The sequence below is a fragment of the Podarcis melisellensis genome (genome assembly GCF_964234715.1).
Source record: "Podarcis melisellensis genome assembly, chromosome: 1".
NCBI lineage: Eukaryota > Metazoa > Chordata > Lepidosauria > Squamata > Lacertidae > Podarcis > Podarcis melisellensis.
This window is the reverse complement of record NC_138528.1, coordinates 40889079-40896303: the sequence shown is the minus strand read 5'-3', so window position 1 is coordinate 40896303 and position 7225 is coordinate 40889079. Positions and strand designations below refer to the sequence as shown.

Sequence of the window (7225 nt, the reverse complement as noted above, 5' to 3'; positions counted from 1 at the left end):
GGAGCTGGAGATGCAGGTGGGGAGAAGTTGGAACTACTAACTGAGAATTCTGCTTGGGGAGGAAGAAAAAACGGAGCCAACACTCAAGGACCATCCTGCCCCTTACATTACATAGTGAAGCGGGTGTGCATGATTGCCTTCTTCCTGCCCCCACATTTGGCAGCTCTTGACTGTTAACAGCTGCCACTGCTAAGCCAGTTGCCAAGTACAGCACTTGAAGTTGACATGAGTCAGGCCTAAGCCCAGATAGGATTCCTCTTGTGCATGTTCGCGCGCCATGTGCTTGCTTTGCCATTATCTCCTCTCTCTTGCCTTACTGCAAAAGCGCACACTTGAACGCTTCCTGCCTCATGCAGACATTATCACCTTCTCAGTGTGCCATGGATTCCTAGACCCTACAGTTTGCTGTCAATCATTTCTTACTGGCTGTGGCTGTTGCACATGGTGGCTAGTGAAGCGAAGCCAAGCTCGGAGCAGAGTGCAAGGCAGTGAACAACAGGTTTGGCTAGGAGTAGGGGGAAAGAGAGGGCACACTTGGCACTGTACACTTGGCGCACAAGCACACTCAGACACTGTTGAACCACATGCAGTGTTGGGAGAAATGGCAGTGTTAAGAATGAATGATGAAATAGCAAGGTTTGGAGGTGGCAGAAAGAGTGGCGTTAAGCATTGTGGGGAAGATAGTTTTTCTGTGCTGCACTGCAAGTATAGAAGTTCTTATTTCCTAGCATAATCTAGAACCCAAATTCTCTCTCTTCACGGTTCATCAGCTATAGACACAGAAAGCTACCTTATACCAAGTTAAACCTTTGGTCCATTTAATCCAGTTTTGTCTACAATGAGTGGCAGAGGCTCACCAAGGTTTCAGGCAGGGAGTCTATCTCAGTAATACTAGGAGATTCCAGAAATTGAATCTAGAACCTTCTGCATGCAGATCATCTTTTGTTCTGGCTTTCTTCATTATCATTTCCTCAACAGATATTACATTAAATATGTCATAAAATGGAAATCTACTGAGAAAAAGTCCATTGATGGCTGTTACTCATGATGGTTAAATGGAATCTCCATATTCAGCAGCAAGATATCATTTCATATCAGTAGACGAGGAGGCTGTTGACTTTAAGCTCTTCTTGTGAGCTTCTCAATAGCAGCTGTCTGGTCACTGAGAAACAGGTTGCAATGCCCCTTTTATGTTCTAATTGGGTAGAATCCAGTTGGTGCCCTTGTGCCCACAGAAGAGCTTTTGATTCAGCCTGTCTCTGCTAAAAGAAGAGAAGGGTAGTGATTTTTTTTTTAAAAAAAATAAAGCTATACAGAAAAATGAAACAAATCCTTGATCAGTAATATTGACAGTCAAATCTTTACATACTTCTGGTGCTTTTGAAAGTGGCAATGGTCTATCCAAAGGCTGTGACACAGAAAAAATATTTTCATGCAGACTACAGAGGAGTGACTGTAGAGATAGGAAGAAAGGGGTGGAAAGAATTGAAAACTATTGAAAACTCAGCTTAGAGAGGAAAGTGATTTCTGCTTCCTGAAAATTTTACTAAACTTTTTGCCTTGGACTATATAACCAAAAGTAGGCATCAGGAAACAAAGGCAATAAAAACAATAAGTATCTGGGCACTCAGTCTGACTTATCAGCTATTAATAAATATCTTCATTTGAAATATTTGCAGATTGTACTCTGTAGAAAAACAACAATGTTCCTGGAAACTCTCCTGTAGGTCTTAGCGTTAGCAGTCAATATCAAAGAGGCATGCCACTGTTTTTCCTACTGTGGGTCAGGTTTTTCTGGAAAGCGGAACCTTGACCAATTAGGGAACACGTAATGACCTCAGTTTCCATCAAACTAAGACATGGCATTCTTCCACAAAACAACGAAGGAATGTTCCCTGTCCCTTCCTCACCCACAGCCACCCCCAATCCCAGAAAAGCCTCTCTGGAGGGTTGTAGGGCCTTCATGAAGAAGATGGGATGGGGCACGAGGGATTGTAAGGGTAAGAGAGGATGGGGAAATGGTCCTTCCATGAACTTTCATAAGTTGCTGTTCCAATATGCAAGCCTAATATATTGATTATGCCATAAGCTTTCATGGACTCAGGTCTATTTATGCCATAACAACATACCCTCCAACATTTCTCCAATGAAAGTAGGGACATCCTAAGGAAAAGTGGGATATTCTGGGATCAGATCAGGAACTGAGACGGCTTATCTAAATCAGGGACATCTCTGGAAAACAGGGACACCTTGGAGGGCCTGTAACAAATGTCTTAGTCTTTCGAGTGCTGCAATGTTTTTTTTCTTTATACTTCAAATTACTGATATCAACCCCCCATATATCATAAATTAGGGAGAGGATCCTGTGGATAGCTCAGTCAGTAGAGCATGATATTCTTAATCTCAGGGTTGTGGGTTTGAGCCCCACATTGGGCAAAAGATCCCTGCATTGCAGGGGTTGACTAAATGACTCTCTACAATTCTATGATTCTATGATTTATATATCATCCCTTAAAATTATCATGGCCAAATTGGGGAATAACACTAAAGTCCAATTCACATGAAAAAATTCACCCAGCTTACCATTTTAAACCAAGTCAGAACTATGCTCATAGAAAACTAGTAATTTAAAAATAAAATAAAAAAACGCTAATTGTCCTGGATGGACAGGTTGAAATTTGCAGTAACATGGTCAGATCTTTCTCAGGTGGGCTGAGTGACGGCGTGCCAGATAGCAGTTTGTGCTTGTGTCAAACAGAGCAGATGATGGGCTTCCCATGAGGTCATTTCTATCTGGGCTTTTTCAAAAGCAGCCTGCGTCTCAGTCTCCTGCAAAGTGGTATAGAGATTGGCTCTGAGCCTCAGGCTAAACAATGCTGCACAGCTGACATATTAGCTGACATATCATACTTCTGTTAATGCAACCCAAATATGGATTTTTAAGGTCAGTGACATCACATTGTTTACTAATAGTTGACCGTGATCCAATATAAACTCCCCTGTCTCTCTCAGCAGTTACACAGCCTGGCCAGAATTCCCCTTTTTGTATTTAGAGGGTTTTCCCCTTTCTCATATTAATATATATATATGGACTTTATTTTATTTCTTTAGGGTCCACTGTTGCCGCTCAGCTTCAGTCTTGCCAATATGAACTTGTATGGTTTCTTCTTTTCACGTATGTTTAACTTCAACACATATTTAATGAACATATTCTTTATTGTTCCATCCAAGTCATGAACAGAGCAACCCAACACATACTAGTCAGGGGCACAGATGGAGGAGAAATCTGGTTTCATCCACGTATTGATTGAATCTACCTAATTCACACTTCCCCAAAGCAATCTACAAACTGAAATGCTTTGATATTCACACTTCTCCAAATTATGTGATGCAGTTTAACAACCCAATCAGTGGTTATATTAGGGGGAAGACTGCATAAGAATGCAGATTTTAGTGAAATGGCATACACAAATGCATTATATTAGGTAAACTAGTAAAGGTAAAGGGACCCCTGACCATTGGGTCCAGTTGTGGCCGACTCTGGGGTTACGGCGCTCATCTTGCTTTATTTGCCAAGGGAGCCGGCATACAGCTTCCGGGTCATGTGGCCAGCATGACTAAGCCACTTCTGGTGAACCAGAGCAGCGCACGGAAATGCCGTTTATCTTTCAGGCTGAGGGAGCCGGCATTTGTCCACAGACAGCTTTCCAGGTCCTGTGGCCAGCATGACTAAACCGCTTCTGGTGCAACAGGACATCTGGACAGAAACCAGAGCGCATGGAAGGGCCATTTTCCATCCCATGACACACCAGATGCAGCTGAGTAAAAGTAGTCATCAACTCATAGAAATGTTGGGGGTTCTTGCGACAGCTGCTACCTGAATACGTCAGAGTAAAGGCAGATCTAGCAGCAGCACTAAATTATACGCCTGGCCCTTCTTGCCAATATAGGGTTGCAGCCAAATTCCCATGTAGATAAAGTGGTACCTCGGGTTAAGTACTTAATTCGTTCTGGAGGTCCGTTCTTAACCTGAAGCACCACTTTAGCTAATGGGGCCTCCCGCTGCTGCTGCTGCACCACCGGAGCACAATTTCTGTTCTCATCCTGAAGCAAAGTTCTTAACCCGAGTTACTATTTCTGGGTTAGCGGAGTCTGTAACCTGAAGTGTATGTAACCTGAAACGTATGTAACCCGAGGTACCACTGTATTCTTACCTTCAACATAAGGATCAATAGATTTAAAGCTGAAAAGATGTAAATATTTTGTAATGCAGTAATGGTGTTTGCAGAATGAGAGAACTCTCTGAAAAGTGTGAAAACAGGATAAAATATTTGCAGTAAATACGTTTCTGGATTGATGCCGTTTCTATAGTTCAAGCCCTGCTTGGCTTCTTGCCACCTCAACAAATACTAGAGAACTCCCTTCCGCCAGCAGGGAATCAATGGATTTCTGCCACTTCTCCTATATGGGTTTGGGTGCTTACATTGTGAGCTGGCCCAGCATTTAAACTCCAAAGCATGCTGAGCCTTCAGATTTGGATCTTGGCAGTAGCAATAACAAGAGTTATTGTCAATTGTTTCTCAAACATGTAGATTTGTTTCTGAAATTTGATCTGAATTTCCCAAGACATTTCCTATGTTTACAAGTCATCCTCAGTTTTCCGTCAAACTCATATGGTTCCAAAGCATGCTTCACTTTTAATTTAACTTTGGAGCTCAAGCGATATGCACATATTCTTGTCATTACCATCACAACACACTGGGGACCAAAATAAATGTGGAAAGGGATGTTGGCTCTGAAACCAAGGAGGAATATCACATGGCTGGGATAAACGAAAGCTACAAGTTTATTGAATGCAAAGATTTTGCAACTGCCGGTTGCTTCTCCCTCCTTCCCCCACCTCTTTGCAGGCAGCTATGTCGTCCTGGCTAAGGACAGAAATAGCAGCTATCCTTACCAGCTGAACTATTTGGGTTGCTCCACACTTGCTCAGAGTCTTGAGTCCTGCTCTTCATTCCTTCCAGTGCTCTAGTAAGCCCTTCTCTTTCAACCAGGGGTGCCAACTAGAGGGGGTGGAAGGGGCTTTGGCCTCCTCAATTTTTCTTGGCAGGGGGCCTAGCCCTCCTAATATTGAGGGGGTCACCTCCCCAGGCAAGCTCTGGCACAGCAGGCGGGGGCAGGACACATGGAAGGTGATTTTCACCCTCTGTGCCCCTGCCCGCACAACGGACGAGCGCTGGCCTGTTGGGTGGGGGTTGGATGGGTCACGGGCACCCTCAATGTGGGGGGCAATTCAGTACCCCTGCTTCCAGCATAGCTTAAGAACTGCATGGGATTGAACATTGTATGAATAGTCTTAGGAGATGGTCATGGTCAGTTTATGAACACACTCAGTTTCTGAAAACCAGAATACAGAATACAGAGCAATTGAGTTTGCAGCATGTGAAAAACGGAAATGGAAGTAGTCAAGTAGTATCCATGGCTAAGATTAGGTGTTACAAATATTATTTATTTATTTAATTTGTATACCGCTCTTTGTCCACAGATCTCAGGGGGGTTCACAGCATAAAAATACAGTATAAAAACAGAAACACGTGTGTCCCTATTTTCCATTGTTAAATGTTTTAGAGTCTGCAGTTTATATTTTATACACACATAGATAAACTGTGTGTGTGTGCGCGCACACGCACACACGCACACACTTATCTCCAAATGCATGAACAAGGAGGAGGAAAGAGCTTCTATGATAATACAATTTTAAAGTTGGACCTTGGAGGTCATTTGGTCCAACTCCTTGATGAATTATGGCAGTCTTGTTTTGCCTACTGTACAGTAAGGCGTCCTCTTTTGTAAAGGACTGTCCAAAGACAGTGTTCTGTTTGAAAGTCTTTCATTCCAAGTCTAATTTAAGATAAAGAACTGCAAGAGAGCAGGGACCTTGAAGTTGTCCATCAGTGGTTAGCATCTGAGCCACAGACTGAGCAGGCGCAGAAGTCACTTGGTCATATTCTTTACCATGATGGTGATATGCACTGTATTTCTATTTAAATTATATCAAGCCCACTAGGAATCCCTTGCATGTGAGCACTGATGCTTGTACTCTCTGTGTTAAAGAAACATGCTCACATAGGTCTTACAGTGAGAATGTTGTGGATTTCCCATCACTTGCAATGTGTCTCAAGGCTCCTCAGTGTTCTGAAGTTAATTAATTAAAAAATTACATCTTCTCCATTTTATTCCAGCTGGCAGCATCAAGAAATAAACCATGTTCCTCAGAGTGCAACTGGAGCAGCTGTCAGCTGATCTCAAATATGTGAATAAGGCAAAGAGCATGCAAGCACTGTATGCTTATTATAATGGGCTGGCAACTTTTCAAAAATAAATAAATGAATCTACTGTTCTTTTCTTTAAAAACAGTACTAAGTTTCTGATGTACCTTTCTGTCACCACCATCCATAGCTGTCAACGATTCCCATTTTTAAAGGGAAATTCCCTTATTCTGAATAGGATTCCTCGCAAGAAAAGGGAAAAGTTGACAGCTATGCCACTATCACTTCAAACCTAGGTGTGTGACTGAGGAGGTATTGCCTATGTTTAAAAGTTAACGGGGAGATTATTCCCTATTCCTATTCCTGAACTTCTTGACATCTTTTGAAGCTCTGCTGGAGGATTAACTCTTCACACTGGTCTACGAGATATTGTTTAATCATCTGGGAAATCTAGTTGATTAAAAGTGCTTGTTCTAGACTGTACCCACTCAACATGAAATAATTTAAGTTCCCTCTGTTTCATAAGCCCATGAAATTCTGGCACAGGGGAATTCTTTAACTGGTATTGGAACTGCCCCTGGCTCTGGACAAACTCCCTGTGCTGATTCTATACAGCAATGCAGATATTAATGCAACATTCTGATGGATCCCATGAAACCCCTGTCACCATTCCAGTTGTTTTTGTCCTGTCAGCACTTATGCTTTTGGCGGAAGGTCTGTGGGGAAAGTAGCATCATTCCTTCAATCTTTGCACATCAGGCCATCTGCAGGCAACATTATGGAGTGTAGGGTAGACAGGGATAACTTCTGATAGACCCTAGAGTTTCAAATCCCTAGTCACACATTCTAGTTGTTACAGTCTTCATAACATTTCGCAGAAGCTGCCTGTCTCCAGCTATATGAGGTCAGAGTGAGATTCTGTATCTAGTCGCCATAATGAATTTGGCCGTCTACTT

The 7225-nt window shown here is 42.5% G+C and overlaps 1 long non-coding RNA gene across 1 annotated transcript; it reads left to right on the top strand.

The window, feature by feature from the left end:
* Window positions 1–432: 432 nt before the first annotated feature.
* Window positions 433–6373, top strand: LOC309367255. The gene is made up of 3 exons (XR_014166958.1): window positions 433–499; window positions 3112–3175; window positions 6243–6373. It is a non-coding gene; the product is annotated as an uncharacterized lncRNA (long non-coding RNA).
* The last annotated feature ends 852 nt before the right edge of the window (window positions 6374–7225 follow it).